Consider the following 18132-nt stretch of genomic DNA (forward strand, 5'->3'; position numbering starts at 1 on the left):
CATTGTATAATCATATTAGCTAATATATTTAAAAACAATGAATAGTACTTGATTGTATCAAAAAGGTAAATACTATAGTATTTATACAAATATAAAATTAATTAATAAAAATTTAACATATCTGAACATCGACCAACTGGCTTAAATTTTTTTACTCATTATTCCTGTTTCGTGTTAAAGAAAAGAGTTTAAGTAATGAATATACATTCTTTCTGAAGAAAAAAGAAAGTTCGATGGGTTGTTATATCCATTTTGGTTAGGAGTTTCTTAATATTGGACTGGGTTGATTTTGGATAGCTTTGGTACGGATTTCTTTCCTCTGCTGTGCTTGGGATGATTTAAAATGAGGTAGTTGCACATGTACGATCTCTCAATTATGGTTTGTTATTACAAAAGATATAAAAAAAGATATTAAGTGAATAGTAAAGCGGGAGCTATCGGAGCTGCATTATTTCCCTTCGCATGACATTTAGCTGACAAACAGGTTCACCAGATTGATTGCAGCAAATACTGCATTGCACTGACGAGAATTCTTTTCAAAATGTCGCTTATAGTACATGATAAAGTTCCATAGTTTTTTTTTATTTTAAGTGTAAGTGAAAGAATAAATTACTTATAGACATACTTAAAGTGACGATGAGGAATAGGTATTTTAATCAGTGAAAATTTTGATTGTCGAAGAAAAGGATTTTCTTTGAAATGTATAATAATATTAATAAATAAGAATATCTCTGTTTACAGTCCTCTCTTCTACAGGGACATGGTGAGTTCTCATTTTACTAGTTACAGCTTATAGAATACTTCCAAAAGCTGTACTAAGCAGTATACTTTTTGTCAAGGATTCTACAATTTTGTACTGCCATTAAGAAGTGAGAAATTTAATCGTCACTTTGCAAAATATTTTTCAAATTTTGATTGATACAACACTGATTTTCAAGCTAAATAAACAAACAACTTAAAACCTGTTTCTGAAAAACTCGAAAAAAATATCTCCAAGATATCATATGGCGATTTTTTGGATTGTTTTAGCATTAAAAAAATCAAAAATTACACGAAAAATGTTTTTATCGCATATTTCTCGGAAAAGTTAAGCCAATGTCAATGAAAATCATCAACGTTATGATCCCATTATTCAATGTTGAAAAGTACAATAAAAATATTTTTTAATGTGGTCGTACATAAAATATTGTATGATACTCGCATTTGTATCATAAATAACTATTTTGATATAATACTGAAATTAACTGTACTATAATAAAATGTAGTGTGAATGGATGCACAGGATGATTCGTTTTGAAAATTGCAGTAAAAATGAGAATTGATGGCGAAAATAGTTGTTTTTTCTTCAACTACAGAAAACAGTTGTTATTTTAAGTTGAAAACGATAAATAAACAAGATATGTATTGAAATCGTTTTTAGAAAATTTTAAAATAACTTTAGCCTAACCAACTCTTTATGACAATCTTGTTTTTATAAAAACTAACATAATGCAGCAGAGTTTTCGAAAAATAAATTTATAAGAAGGCTTTTACATACTATTTGCTCAACTTTTTATAGTTAATATGGTGAAGAAAAGTATAAATAAATTTTGCTGTGGAGCCAAGAAAACTTTCTAAAACATTTAGTGCAGGGTTCGTCCTTTATATATAGATTTATAGATCTTTTTTTTTTACTTCAAAGCACCTTTTTTTGAAATATTTCTAATGAGGCATTTTAATTAGGATTAAAGAATATTAAATTGTTAGAAGGAACTTGGAAGTTTTGTTATTAGGATTGTGGACAAATGTACTTTATGATAAAATGATTTCCTCCAATTCGACAGAAAACAGTGTTTGCTATTCATTTGGAGCCCGCAGAAATGTTACCTGTCTGAAAGCAAAATAATACTAAATAATATGAAGTATGTTATTAGGAATAAAGTTTATTAATGTTAACAAAATTTAATATGAATCTAATTTTCTTTAAGGCAGAGAAAAATTAGACTAGAAGTCGCTTACAAAGTACAAGGAACTTTTCTGTAAATACGCCCTCCAATTATTGCGAAATACGGGAAGATTATATCGATTTGATTTCGATTAGCAAGTGATTGTGCATTTTTTGCATTCTAAAATAAAAACGACCTTTCTGAAATTGGAGAAGCATGCTACGAATTAAGCAAACGGATTCAAAGATGAATACGGAAGGAAGTGTCAGAATTTTTTATCTTTTGAAGAAGTCCCTTCATTGAGCCCTGCTATTTAGTCCGAGTAAATATCTAAAAGCTCTCTTTTGTAGTTTGAAGATTCGCGTAAATTATTGAGTCGCACCATACATACCCCAGAAGGAAAGGGCATTTCCGAGGTGCGACTCAAAAAGTGCATAATATGCTGTTAAGGAAACGGATAAGTTCAGTTCTTTGGAAACTGATCTCATCGCAAAACAGGAAAGAAAAAAAATAATGTAGATCAGCAATGTTGAAAAAAGAATGAATAACTGTTGTGGAAAACGAATAATCTATTTAGATTGAACTTTCTGAATTAAGGACTAACACACTTTTACAAGAGTTTCGAAAGGCAAATCGCTTAAAATTCCTAGGAAAGTTCACGTGGGTTTATCAATGGTTTTACAGATTCCAACTGGAAAAGTTTGAAATTTAACAATAACTCATTTTGGGGAAGATGAAGCTCATGGCAGTTTACTTGAATCAAAGACCAACGTTTACCAATGTTTTGGAAGAATATTTCAGGTACTATCAAGTAGAAATTCTGTCAAACCGAGGTTGGGAAGGTTCTCGAGTAGGGGTAGCATTAGTAAGCGGATTCACTATTTTATTCATAATAAATCGGCTAAGGATTCATTCCTTCTAGAGGATGCGATTAAAATGCATGGCACTACCCTGAAGAAAAAGATAACTCATGGAAGCCGTAAGGAGAGCAGAGAAGTTTAACGTTTCTATTAAGAGATACGTGGGGGAGAAAGAAAGCTCTTCCCTGAATGCATGGTGGTATTTTGAAAAAAGCAGGTTTGAACTAGGTGTATATTGTGCTTGAAGGCCTGTTTAATTGAGAAAGGAATTACAACTATTACAATCACTATGAACACGTTTATTTGGACATAAATGTAACAATATTTTATCAAAAATCATAACATAACTTGAGAAAAAAGCAGATAAACAAATAATTAAAGATGTGGAAGCTTGACAATATAGAAGAGGAAACTGTAAAATCAATTGATCAACTGATTAATCATCTAAAGTCTCATTTATGGTTTTGTGGTTAAAACCATAAAGTTATAAAATTATGAAGATACAAGATGTTCAAAGAAGAAAATATATAAAGTAAGATACATTTATTGTATTATTTTGACTATAAATAATAATTTCGGTGTGGATGTTGAGCAAGTATTAAAAGTAAAACGGGTATGTCAAGGTAGAAAAACATCTTTTTTAAAAAGAATTTTTTTATAATAATTGATTGATTGATTTCAAATTTTTTCAACTTTTTTATAATAGCTGCTTCTTTACATAGAGTTTTCAATTAGTTATTCAATTAATCTCTTTGTTTAAAAATCATTTACTTTAGACAATTAAGGCCGTTTCATAGACCTTTTAATATGTTTTTATAGATAAATCGTCTTAATTTTAGGTCTCTTATGATAACGTCAATATTTTTTCCTGTTTCGAAAACTAAATTCCAATCAGAAGAGACCTTAAATCTAAACGATTTATCATAAATACATAAATAAACAACCATTTTTTTACCACTTATATGTGAGATGGTTTTTTGTTTCTCAAATACAGAAATTCATCTCCTTAGAACAAATCATAAGTTTTTTATTTTTATATTTGAATCTATTACTATTTTATAAAACAAAAATATACTTATAAAACTATTAGATTTACCCTTATAGAAGTTTTAAGTGGTACGATGTACATTTTGCATGAGAACAGTCAGCATCGATCAAAAAGGGTTCTTCTAACGTGCAAAACGCAAGTGCTTAACATACAAACACTTCTTCAAGGACATTTGAATAACAAGCTCACTAAACTTATCGATTTAGCTCATATCCACACATATCATTCATACGACAGAATATGTACGATGTACAATAAAAACAAATTATTTATCTGATAGGAAACAATTAATGGACAGTTGGTAGATTTTTGGGAAATGTCTAATACCATTATAATCAGAGATAATAAAAGTGAAGATGAATTTACAGAGAACGTAGTCAAATTTCGTCTTCTTCTTTTAGTGCCGTCTTGTACCGAAAGTGGGCGACCATCATTTGATAGACTTCTCTATTTTACGCCGCATGAATTATATTCGAAGCTTCTGGTATTTGGAACCATTCGCGTACGTTTTTCAGCCAGGATTTTCTCTTTCTACCTAACCCTCTCCTACCTGCTATCTTGCCTTCCACGATAAGCTGTAGCAAACAGTATTTTTCATTCCGAAATATATGGCCTAGGTAGGACGCTTTTATTTTCTTAATAGTTACAAGCAATTCTAAATCTTTAGCCATTCTCCGTATTGGTTACTCTATCAGTCATTCAGGTATTTCTAAGCTGCGTCTATATAGCCACATTTCAAACGCTTCTAATTTTTGCATTGTTGCTACATTTAGTGTCCACCCTTCCACACCGTAAAGCAGCGTGGAGAGTAGTTAACATTTAGTGGCTCGCCATCGGGTACCAATGCTCAGGTTGAGGTTGCTCAAGAGCTTTCTTATTTTTATGAATATGGATCTTGTCAATTCAATTCTAATCTTAATCTCTAAATCGGGGTTCCATTCATCATTTATTGTATATCCCAAGTATTTGAAGCGGTGTACTCTCTCAATGGGATCCGTTTCTGTATACAGATCTACTTTTTGTATTTTTCTAACTAATTTTCTTACTAATCACCATAAATTTGGTTTTCTTTCTATTGATCTTAAGACCAGCTTTTTCGCCATTGTAGTTACTCAATTGAGAATCATCTGTAGATCTTCGACGTGATCTGCCAATAAGACAGTATAGCGGAGATTGTTGATTGGTTCCCCCCTTTAATTTTGATGCCCTTATCACATTCTTATAGTGCCTCTATAAATATTTGCTCTGAGTACAAGTTGAACAGCAACAGCGTAGAATGCAACCCTGTAGTCTTAGTTATTTATTGTAATTGAAGGATATGGAATAATATTGTATAAATATATATTAAGAGTTGATGTTGAAGATAATATCGCTGTTCTGGAACAACAATAACTGTAATTCCACTAAGGACCGCCACAGAGTACTTGCGTCATAGTTCAATGAAACTAATATATACCATTAGATTCTGGCAATAATATACTTTTCCATTATACGTTTTATACAACTACAAATCGTTTTTTCACACTACTATAAAATGGAAGTTTTTGTATTTACCTAAGTGTTCTTTAGAAACAGCAATATATATTTATTTTTAATCAACGTAGGACAATGTGAAATTTTATTAACTGTATCGATATTAGAGTAAAATTACGTTCAATCTTCATAGTACGAAGCAAGGTACAAATATTTGTCTGGCATACAATTTTGTGACATCTTTAAAGCATATATTTTGTAACTATTTTTAATCACTGCACCAAATTTTTCCTTAAATTGAGAAATTTCAATTCCTTAATAAAACTGAAAGATTGGCGAGTTGCATACTACAGACAGATGTATTTCATGACTGTTTTGAAGATTTAGTTTTAGAGGATTCTGCAAGCGACAGAAGATAATGAAGACGACGACCTTTCGACGAATATTTTTAGAAACAGTAGATATCCACATTACATTCTAAAAGTTGGATCCGTATGACACAAGAGTAGATTCATTTATCTAACTGCGTAAAGACTGCACCATAACATGGACTGCTGTTTTGGCCGAGAAATTAGCAAAACATCTATAAGAACTAAAGATGGCCACTCACGGTACTGCGGTGACGTTCGACAGGATCGAACGACAAGATCGTACAATTTAGTAGAAACATTGACGAGGGCACACACGATACTGCGCCGCAGTATAATCTTCGCTTTCGGTCATGTCAAATCAATATAATTTAATTTTATTAGCGTCTCTCGCTCTATGCTTAACAAAAAATGAAACTAAAATGAACCGCAGATTTTGGTGCAAAGATGGGCTCAGGTAAAATTGTTCACCGAGTCACGTTAACTTATTAGAGCAACTACGGCTGCATTCAGATATAGAATAGAAATTACTTACGGATGGATGAATCTACTTACGTGGAATTGTTGACACTGGTAACATGAGCGGCTTTCGGCAATTTTGACGTAAAATTTGTAAAAATACAATAATAGGTTTTATTAATGAAAGCGATGTTCACATAAATAAGAGAAGTTGCCGTTTTGTTCAAATATTCTTGAGTTCTAGCCACCGGAAGGAGCTCTGAAGATTTAAAGTTTATCAGTATCATATCCGCTCAATCATTGGACAGAATAATACCCGAAACTTATTATGCAATTTATACAGTTCTTCGTTAGGAATATTTAAAGGTAGTTAAATAAATAAACAAAGATTACATATACAAATATGTAATATTGCTTTTCATTTTGTTTATTATTAATAATTATCAGTAAAAGTTGAAAAGAGCCGAGTTATGGATAATTCTGCATTAACACTATGTTGGACTTACTTGAGTTCTTGACTAATTTTAATTCTCTTTTATAAGATGTTCTAAAATAATTAATTTTTTTTCACAAAATCTTCGTGTGCTTCTTTATTAACTTCTATAAATTTTTCAATTAAAATGTTCATAGCCCTACTTCGTGCATTTCTATCGTGATATAGATCATTTCTAACTTTCCATAGACACTCTTGTTCCTTGTACAACTCAAAAAAATCACGCATAAGCCATTTTCGATATTTATGAGAAAACAAATTTTAAAACAAGAACAACCGACACTGCTATAATGCAGCATATCCTCAAATCCTTTCTATCTACCTAGTTTCAACTATAAATCGACTAATTATTTCATAATATTTAATTTCATAGCCAATGTGTTTATTTTAATTGGGGAGAAAATAATTTTTTATCAAAAACTACACCTTCAGTTTCACATATATTTACATTTTAAACAATTCAAAATATGAACTCATTAGAAATGTTGGGGAAATGAATTTGACATTCCACATAGATTGTTATGAAGGTCTGTATTCAAATTTCTATAGAAATTTCGGAAACATCCAAAGTCACGTCACACATGTTTAAGGAATACATTCTATTGACCAGTTTTCATATGAATTACATTGCGGTAACAAATAATTGAAAAGCAAAAAGAGAGGATTGCATGAATTGGAATCGATTTTAGAAAAAAATCCAGTTTGTAAAAAAACGAATAGAAATACCTCACTACTTTACGTAAGTTCTAACAGATGTTTTGTCACTTTCTCTTCCTAAGATAGAATAGGAAGAATATCATATTTGGTCTAATGCATGAACATTGAAACTGAGAAGCATGAGGGTTTTGCCGATAGGTAGGTTCTTGTAAGCAGTTCTCGGCAGAAGATAGCGTGCTGTGAATGCTAGAAAATTACAAAAACAGTAATATAACGCTTGGAACGTAATTAAAGTTTGAAAAGACTCGTAAAAAACTAGATAAAATAAAATACAGAACCCAATGTTGATTTTGTAAATTAGGTACTTTTCAACGTTTAACTACGTCTTGTTTTTTCCCTTTAATGGGCACGTGATTTAAGTGATTTAACCACCGGAACGTAATCAAGGTTTGAAAAATTTCTTTTAACACTAGAAAAATCGAAATACAGAGCCCAAGGTCATCGTGAAGGGTAAAAACCGTAGAGAGTGTAGAGCAGTTTTTCTTTAAAGATTCGAATCATGCTACAATTATAGATTCAATATAGTGTTTTTCGACGTTTAACAACGTCTAGTTGCACATAAATAAGCATAATGGTGCAGCCACTCGAAAAGTAATTGTATGTGTTGCATATTCACTGGATTTATCGCCTTGTGACTTCATTCTCTTTGCACAAATCAAATACATTGAAAAAAGAGCACATTTTGAATCTACTAAGAACATCCAAACAACTGTGACGAAGGTGCTACCGGATGCTAGTCTAGAAAAATCGTTGGAAGGGTGGAAGGAAATTACTTTAAAGGGGATCAAGTTGTTACCAAAATTTTAACATAAATTATTTTTACAGTATCAACCACTTTATTTAATTGTGAGACCTCGTACAAAATTAATAGAAAATAACTTTTTATAACAACACTTGTAAAACATAAAAGACACATTTTGTAAAAATTTTTAAGTTCAAATACGGAAATAAATTAATAAAATTCAACACGGAAATCGACATTTACTACGCATAATCAAATGATTACTGAAAAAAAGATTCTATAAAAAAAGTTTCCTATAAAATTTCGTACACTTGTGAGTAAAAATGAGTAACGTTCTAAACTATTGGCAAACTTATATTTAACAAAACACGAACAAAGAATTTAAAATTTTATGTATGGAAAATTCATTAACGAACCAGACATTTTTCTAATTTTAGATTTTATATCGAGAACATAGTAGTATTGCGTGTTTATTAGATGCTATAAGATTAATTACTATTTTCTGAATCAAAAACTTTATTTCACTTACCAAACTTTACGATTCTGATTTATGCAAAAAAAACTCATATACACAATGCATATGAATGTGTCACCAATTATTTAATCACATCCGTTGTAAATGAAATATGAAAAAATACGAAAACGAAAACACTCAATCGTAAGCTTATCCTAATCACTGGAACAAATTTATAATATACGACAATATTTACCTTATCTAATTTCCTTTACAAGATATGTAAGTACGTACAACAAATTGTTGATTTGACTGTTCCCAAAATCTGATACAGAGGGCACAGAAAAAGTACTAGATTCTCAAAAATTCGGATACTTGGAAAACTACAGTATTCCACTATTAGATTTATACAAGGTAAACACCTATTGTATTCACCGTATAAAGCTGCAAAATTTTTTTTTATTTAGTTTCCAGGATATACCAATGATAGGAAGAAAACCGCAAACAATCAAAAATAACACGATTTTTGTAAACTAGTTCAAACAATTATTTTTATAAAGCTAACACCTTGATAAAATATTCATAATACGTAACTTTTCTTATTATGTTCTTTATTTCGTTTGAGTTTTAAAGTGAATGATTTTATGTGATGAAAGACAAACAGCTAGTTATACAGGGTGTTTTTATATTCGACCGACAACGCTCTACCACAGGGCGATCTCAATATATGATTCATTTTTATATAGGTATACGAACCTTTACGGGTCTAGTTGCTTCAAATTCAAAATCAAAAATTTGCGTAAGTTAAGAACGCCTTTAAATTTTTTTTCAAATTTAGAGACCAATATGCTCCTTAATAAAGTAATATTTTGACATAAACAAACTTTGGAAAAATTTAACCAGTGGCGCGTTGTCAGGGTTAGTTGTCACTTTTATACCCCATTTTTTACGCCACTGAAGCAAATTATTTTTTTAATTTTGTTTTAAATTGCCTGATTATTTCTAGTTTAAAAACTAATAACCTTTTATAGAGCAACGGTGTTGTAGAAATTTGCCTCTAAACAAAAGTCTAAAACAAGCACGTAAGTAATTTACAAATTGATTAATTATTCATTTAATTTCGAATGATGATTAAGTGTAAGTAGTTCAAAACAAATACAAATTATTCATAATCTCAACTGTAAGCCGCTTACTAAAATACACTTATTACCCAGTTTTGTCATTGAAAAACGTGTCTTTGAGAATAAATCTGGATGGGATTGAATGATTTCTGCCGCAGATTGAATTCTAGGTGTCAGATTTTGTTCAGATTCGATGATTGTTTCGTACACTAAGGACTTCATATGGCCTCCTGATAGGATTCAAGTCAAGTGATCTTAGAGGCCAACAATTGGGTCCACCCCGACCAATCCATTTTTCTCTAAAACGTCTGTTTAAGTAATTTTTCCCCGCTGCAGCAAAATGAACAGATGCCCCATCGTGTTGAAGAAGAATTATTAAATAAAATTTCTGAAAGGCCATCTTTAAGTACTCAAAAAGAACAAGTGTTACATCCATACAAATTGGCCAGTGTTCAAGCATTTGAACCTAGAGATTTTCAGGTGTGCATGGAATTTTCAAACTGTTATATACAAAAGTCTCGTGAAAATCGAAATTTTCCAAAATATGTGTTGTATACTGACGAGGCTAGATTTACTAGGGAAGGAATTTTCAACTCTAGAAACACCAAGACAAGTTGTTCCACAGTTTAGTGAGGCGAAAATATTTTTATTCGGAAACAAATTAGAGATATGCTTAGCGATATTAATTTTATAGAAAGTTTTACCATGCAATAACTTGAAGCTTTTTTAGACATATCCTTATTAAGCTTCATTCTACTATCCAACTTCATACTACAGCAAGATATTTTTTGGTCTCCCATTACAGTTGGAACTGTCGGAGACTGCAATGTTTTTGATCAAAACGCCGCTTAGTTTTATGTCTCATCCGTTTGCTAGATTTTCGTGCTTTGTTCGCGACATCTTTGTTATACTAATTTTCATTGTAAAGTTCTAATCGACAATGGTTTTAATTCAATTGCTAGTTGCACTTAATATCAGAAATGGTAATAAAATTAGCGAAAAGTACTGTTGCGAGTACGCGATTGGGCTTCTCAATTTCCGATCCTATGTTTACATGTGTAGCTGTACAGACAATGTACTGTACAGTACGCGACACACCAAAATCCATCATTTAATGTACTGGAAGACATACCCGAGCTAAGGCTGATTACCGGATTGAATACTAGCCATTAGTATACGGCAATGTACCTCAACGGTATGGGAAGATGCTCACGATTATTAATTATATTGGAAAAATGTTTTGAAGGTATGTATGTAAAGTGAAAACACATTTGACCTATAAAAAACCATATTAGATCTTCAATTGGTTCCAAAAGATGTATATGAAGATTTGAACTATGAAAAATAAAATTTGATCATTAATTATATCAGAAAATTAGTTCCAAAAAAATATGTAGATTAAAAAGCAGATTCAATTTATACAAAACAAAGATTCACGATGCGTGACGAAAAAATCACACTCCACAAAAGCAGAGGAACATATCGAAATCAAGGAGTTGATAATCTGTACTCCAACCCATGAATTGTTTTCCATAGGTCCCACGCACAAATGCTGAATTGTTGAAGGACTGGCTAATTTGGAATCCAATTTCAATGGTAGTAAAAAGTAGCATATTTAAAATTATGTATTGAACTACCACAATGTTGGAGATATATTGATTAATTAGCAATTAATCTAGCTAACACCAAGCTACATAATAAATTTTAACTTCCACTTTGTTACCAGAGGCGAGTAAAATCATAAACTAATTGGTGACCGCATATTGACAATGCGGCACAATAGCCAGGCCACAGCTCCGCGCGTTACATTACCACTGTATAGATTAATGCACCATCGGCTGTTATCCCGTTTAGTGAATTGATCACTCCAAGATTATATTTGGAATGCCCTGTTGGCACAACGTCGCTAGAAGCTTGCACAACTTATTTCAAACCGAACGTTTAAATGAATAAGAATTGCGGACATTTCTTAACTTTATTAATGTCTTTTGGTATCAGTAAAAATTGAAAAGGATAACCTGGAAATTTTCAACACAATCACCAACAAAGTGTTTCCAAGAAAAGTTATCTCAACAGCGTTGATGATTTATCATGTTTTCGATGATTTTGTCCTACAACTTTTTCAACTATAGAGATGATATAGTGATGATTTATGAGTATAGCTGCACTTTTATTTATTTTATAAGTTATAGTTGAGTGAGGATAAAAGCCTATAAAAGACCACCAAGGGTTGTAAATGCACATATCCGGATTTCTTTTACTGATTTGGAATTTATTTAGTTTCTCGTTCAATACATTGACATCCTCTTTAGTGCTTAACGTTGCAAATTTCAACCAATATTTAATGATGATCAAAACTGCTTTAGAATATTGTTCCCCTCTAATAATGACAGATAACCTGAACCAGGCATCATCATCAACCATCAGTAACGGATTGTATAATGCAAGGAAATTATTTACATACTCTAACTTGATAATGACAAAATCATAATTAAAGACAAAATCACAAATAATTTACTACGCCGACGACGCTGTTCTCATAGCTGAGAATGAAGACCTACAGAGAATGCTATATAACATCGAGCGAGAAGCAAAAAGAATCTGAAAATATATTGACGAAAGACTCAATCCCTCATAATAAAAAAACCAAATCGTTGTATACGATCAAACTGAAACTTATGCCATGAACATAAATGGGATTAGCATTACCAGTAGGAAAAACTCAACAAAAGATTTGAAGAATAAGGTAACTGTGATACCAGGCTTTTTGAAGGACATCATGGAGATATAATGTCAATATATGTCAATAAGAAAAGTAAAAATCTAAAAAACCTTCCATGGCATATGCCGGTATGACAAAACTCCTACTCCGAACTCCAACAATAGGACTACCAGTGGAACAACAACATGGTACAAATAAAAGTAGAAGATGTCAGATTGGGTTAGATGTAGAAGACAGAGATATGGATAGCGTGGTTCATGTACGGAGAGTAAAAAGATATCAAATAATGTTTACCAAAAAAAAAAGACCTTCGATTAGACCACACAAAGAATTTTAAAAAAAGAGGACCTCAGCAACTCAGGAATCGAAGTTTAAAAACAGGTCCTAAAAATGTTTGGTCGAATACTATTTTTTATTCTCTCTAATATAATATGTCGGGAAAAAACAGTAAGAACTTGTCAGGAAACATTGAGAGCTGTATGAGGCAAACAATATACAATATTATCAAATTTATAAAACAATATGTGTAAAACGTTTTCTTCGGCAACACAGTCTGCGTAAGATTCTGAGCTAATATCTAACAACGATAACGTTTTTGTGATTCCTTAATTTTCGAATACAGTGAATTGATTGAAGTTAAACTTTGTTCTAATATTTTCATCCATTTCATCATTTTAATCTTCACTTTCCTCAATTTTGTGTCTTAGTTGAAGAGCAAATGAGATAACCAGTGACAGAATGTCTTTTTCAAAGTAATCCAACAGTTATAAGTGGAGGCATTGTTACTACGAGAATCCTATAATAATCGAAATAACATTACCATGAGTGGAGCTTTTGAAGTTTTTGTAGTTTCCGTGAGAGGTTAGATAGCGTTAATTACCAGTTGAGCACTCTAAGTGATATCGAAATGTCTTGTTCTGTTTGTCTGCATTGATTTTTTTGCTAGTACTACTTTGTTCTTGTTTCGTTTTTTATGATGTCATGTCTAAGTGAACAACGTGCAGCTGTTAAGTTATGTTTTCTACTGAAGGCAGCTAATGAAAATGACGCTGTGGGGAAATTCAGAAATAGCGACACATCGATTGATGACAAATCTCTGTGTGAACGCGCATCAAATATCCAAATCAGTGAAATTCTATATCTAACTTTTGTCAGTGTTCGTCTAAAAATACTCAAATTGTGGCAGACAGGAGGCTATTTTTTCCATGACAATGCAGCTGCATACACAGCCATCTACATTCAATAGTTTTTATCTAAAAATGGTGCCATTGTCCAATGTACCTTAATCGCCTGATCTGATACCGTATGACTTTTTCTTATTCCCGCAATTGACAAAAGGCATGATAGGACACTGATTCCACAACATTGAACAGTGGCACCGGTGGAAAAAAATGTATTCTAATAAAAAGTATAAGAATCAGTTGGTAGGATGTAAATTTGATTTATGGTAGACAAAAATGGAAAGTAAATATACAACTGTAGCATTGAATGACACCCTTAAAATAAACCTATAAAGAGGTACCTACCAAATGAGCTATATAACCAGCCTTATTTTTAACGCAGCCACCTCTACTTTTATTATTTCTGATAAAATCGAACTTAAAAATTGTTGACGTAATTTTATCACGGAAATAATGATCCTGTTAATTGTGTGTGTTAATATGCTGACAATTAACAGCACTAAAATTTGTTTTTGAAAGATAAATGCAAGAAGAAAGTATAGATACATAATAATATAAATTTGGATGACTAAAATAATAAAGATGAGAGAGTCGGCTATTTACGGCTTTAAAATGATAGAATGATAAATATCTAATATATATACAGAACGCGACTGCTCTGAAGGCCCCATAAAACTAGTAGCTTTCAAAATGTAAATTTCATATTTGAATAGGATCACTAAAGTTTTGCGCAGAATATCAACAATAAAAATTAATATTGGAAAAAGATAGAGAAAAATAATAGGGTTAACATATTAAAAATCTCATGCATAACTTTGGAGAATGATTTATTCGAGAAAGTGCTAATGGTCCAGTCATCTTATTCCAAATTAGGTAGATATCTCGGAAAATCGTATATTACCACGTAAAAACTTGTATTTTGGAATCCTAAAACTATCCTCAAAATTCACATATAATTGGATGATCGCAAGTTTTAAAATCAGAGGTCAAATGTCTCAAAAATCGATTTTTTTGGCAAATATCTCGTTTTCTATGGGTTTTACTTAATGTTTAGCATTATTTATTAACTTTTAAAATAAATTCATTTTTTTTGGTTACTTATCTCTTATTAATTGTTAATTTATTCAATAACACTTACCTGGCCTTATAATTAAGAAATTGATGAGGAAAATACTTAAATTGTATTTTAAATCTAATCTAATTTATACTAATGACTTTCTATATAAATTTTTAACTAATGTTTTTAATAAACGTAGCATTTCATGGATTTATTATTATCAAAATTAATAAAAATTTCGAGAACAAGTTCTAATTACAATTCTCTTCTTCTTCTTCTTTTTCTTCTTCATCATCGTCGTCATCGTCTGTCTGCTACAGAATTTCTAGTTCCTCTTCATTACCGTCTTCAACGACATTTGTCTCAATTCATTCATGATTTCTGGGTCAGAGATTCTATCATCATTAATATCGGTCTGATATGGTACAGCGTTGAGACAAGCTTATTCATTACACTGGCTGCAAACTAAAGAGCACTGTAACCCCGCTTTCCTGCATCCACATCTTGAGCCACTTTTGCAGTTACAGAATATTGCATTGAATAATTCATCTGGTATAGGTGGTAAAATAGTGATGATAGGTTCCAGGACTTCGTTACGCATTTACAACCCCATTACTGGGGCTGTAAAGTCTGCTCTAACTAGTTGATAATACTCTGACCGCGCGCTCCACGCTCTCTATCACTGAAAAAGTTGTAAAGTTGTAAAGAATTAAATTTTCTACAATAATAGCGTAAATCCATATAAAACGAGATATTTGCAAAAAATCAATATTTGTGACCTTTGACAACCGACTTTATACGTGAATTTTGAGAATAGTTTTAGGTTAGGTTAGGTTAGGATGCCAAAAAACAAGTTTTTACCTGGCAATATACTGGATATGTCGATTTTCCGCGGTGAACCCCCTATAATGACTGGGCCATAAATAAAGTAAAGTAAAGATTTTAACCTAAATGCATAAAAGCTAGTATAGACAAAGATACACGAGTTCGAAATGTTTGCAACATTTATTTTAGATGCATCGCCGACGATGCCACATTCCCAACAAAAGAGGGTAACAACTTCAACATCGAGAAGGTAGCTGAATCTTGGTTGGATTCAAACAATTTGAAATTAAACTATAAAAATAACATTTAGCTCTACAAAACGAGGTACCAGAGGGGAATCTGTGAAATTTTTGCAATGAGAAAATTGCGCTCCTCTATTGACAGAAAGTGCGTTATGTGCACGATTTACTTTGCTTTGATCATGTTATTGATAACCGCTTAGTGAGATTTACTTATAGGACTACGCAAATGGTATTGTATTTATAATAGTCAATAAATCTTATCGTATCGTATTGATTATGGATACATGTTGTCAATAATGGAAAAGACTGTTGCTGCTGTTACATGTGCGATTATTGCTGTAAGTTGTGAGAATAGAAAAGGGAGGTGGTGGCAAAGAGAATTTTAGTAGCACGAAACTTGATATCTCAGATACTCTTGGTCAGAATGATACAATATATGATAAAAATAATGAACAATATGCATAAATAATTATAATAAACTTATCTGATCTAAGTAAGTAAATGAGAATGAAATTGTAAAAATGGGATACACGGATAAACAACAAACAACAAAACTCTTTCATGCCAAGCCACCCATTGTTGCCGTGTAGTTATTGGGATACTTTTGACAACAGTGTTAGCAGCTTAGCCTTAAAATATTCAGCTCATCGGTATTTTTCTATTTGAGCTTTAAACCATCTGGAAACCGATCAAATGTTTACCTCGAAATTTATAAGGGTTATTGAATTTTTGTACGTGAACAAAATTTCAGTATAAGGAATAAAGTCAAACAAAACATCTAGAAAAATGCACTTTTTAGTACGGTTTACATACTGGTAACGTCAATAGTTTCTGTGCATTGTAGTGTTGCTGGACAACTATTGGTAATTTTCAATATTCTACCTCGTCGTTTGGATAAAGATTTTGTAGAAATTTTGACTCGAGAACCGTTGTTGTAGATTAAAAAAGGCTTTCATTACGCTATATAGAAGAAGCGACCCTCACAAAATCACGCCGGCTTTAGTATTGGCTTATTTATTTGATTGAGAAACCACCTTTTTGGTGTACCTGCTGACTGTTTTTACTAGTAGCCGTCTCTTTACGAGACGTCGTCTTTCTTATCGGGAAAAGATTTTTTCTGACTGGACTACATCCTTGGCCAAATGTCGTACTTGTGGCCAAATGACGTGCTTTTGGTCAAATAGAGGCTAAGAGCAGATTTTATTCATATGAATTTTTAAAAGATAAATTCTTTATTTTATTTTTTTTACTCTAAGTATTTTGAAATTTTATTTTTTTGAAAAGCTTCTTATTATTTTCATTTAAATTCCATATTTTGTTGAAGATAGGTGTCTATCTTTTTCCTATTTTTCTAATTTTCAGGCGAAAAATATATACAAAGTTTAGTCTTGGACAAAACCATATGACACCTTTATCTTAAAGAGTAACAAATTTATAGTGAACCATGCCTATCTTTTTTGTAAGCTAGCCAGAAACTATGGTTGCCACCAGACGGAAAAAAATAGAGTGATAATGATAAACCATCAATAGTTGATATCTCGAAAGACAATATTGTTCGTAATATTCGTGAGATTCGTGACAGACAACAAGCTAACCTTAAGTGGCCCAAAATTGGATGTTCAGAATGCGCTTATTCAAGAATAATCGCGATAACCGTGAGCCCAAAATCAGATTCAAATGTTAAAGCCATGTATTGATTTTTTGAATAAGTTTTAATGGTCTTAAAAAACACAGATCATATGCCACAATCAAAAATTAGAGGAAGATAAATTTCACTACAAATATTGTCTACATAAGATTGTGTCTGACACCACCATTTGTGATTTTGAAAATAAAACTAATCGTGTTAATCAGACTAATACATTAAAATTATCCTGGAAACGGAGACTTTACTACCACAATCGCATATATTCTCGTGTTGAATAGAATTTCTATTATAGCACGACCAATATGCGTTGTGTTAGAAATTTCAAGACAATAATCAATATCAAAATATATACGGTGAATCAATCTAAAGTCAATAATTGCTTACCTTGTACACATATGATATGCTTATAATGTAAAGTACAGATTACATCCATATTAAAAACATCTAAAATTCAAGTTTATCCATAAATGCGCATACCCTCTGCCAATCTGGTCCTTGTTTAGAAAGTGCACTTTGCAATTTCTTAGAGTGCATTTGAGAAATATTAAGGCTGTTTAGATAACACATTTATTTAATGAAAACAATAACAACTCAGTTTTTATTAGTACATTTTGTGTATTCAATAGAATTAATTACTTTGTATCTACTGCCACTGGCCCAGAATCTGGACAAAAACATTAGACTGAAAAAGTACTGAAGTTCACCTTGTTGATTACTATATACAACTTTCATTTACGTCTTTCTTTATGTGTTATTACTTATTATTCATTAGTTGTTGCATACAATTCTTCATTCTG

General features: G+C 31.6%; 1 protein-coding gene across 4 annotated transcripts in view; it reads right to left on the minus strand.

Moving 5' to 3' along the window:
- LOC130891699 (neurocalcin homolog) overlaps positions 1–18132 on the minus strand; it is a 240146-nt gene that overhangs the window by 42974 nt on the left and 179040 nt on the right. Inside the window, exons 1-2 of one of the 4 annotated variants that reach the window (XM_057796588.1) lie at positions 8615–8998; positions 6230–6392 (exon numbers count right to left, since the gene is read on the minus strand). The exons of 2 other annotated variants lie outside the window; for them this stretch is intronic. The gene's annotated coding sequence lies outside the window, so the exon portion shown is untranslated. Of the gene's footprint in view, positions 1–6229; positions 6393–8614; positions 8999–18132 lie in introns of those variants that run through there. One more of the 4 variants, XM_057796584.1, reaches the window with a different exon arrangement.

Source organism: Diorhabda carinulata, chromosome 3 (genome assembly GCF_026250575.1).
Source record: "Diorhabda carinulata isolate Delta chromosome 3, icDioCari1.1, whole genome shotgun sequence".
Lineage (NCBI taxonomy): Eukaryota > Metazoa > Arthropoda > Insecta > Coleoptera > Chrysomelidae > Diorhabda > Diorhabda carinulata.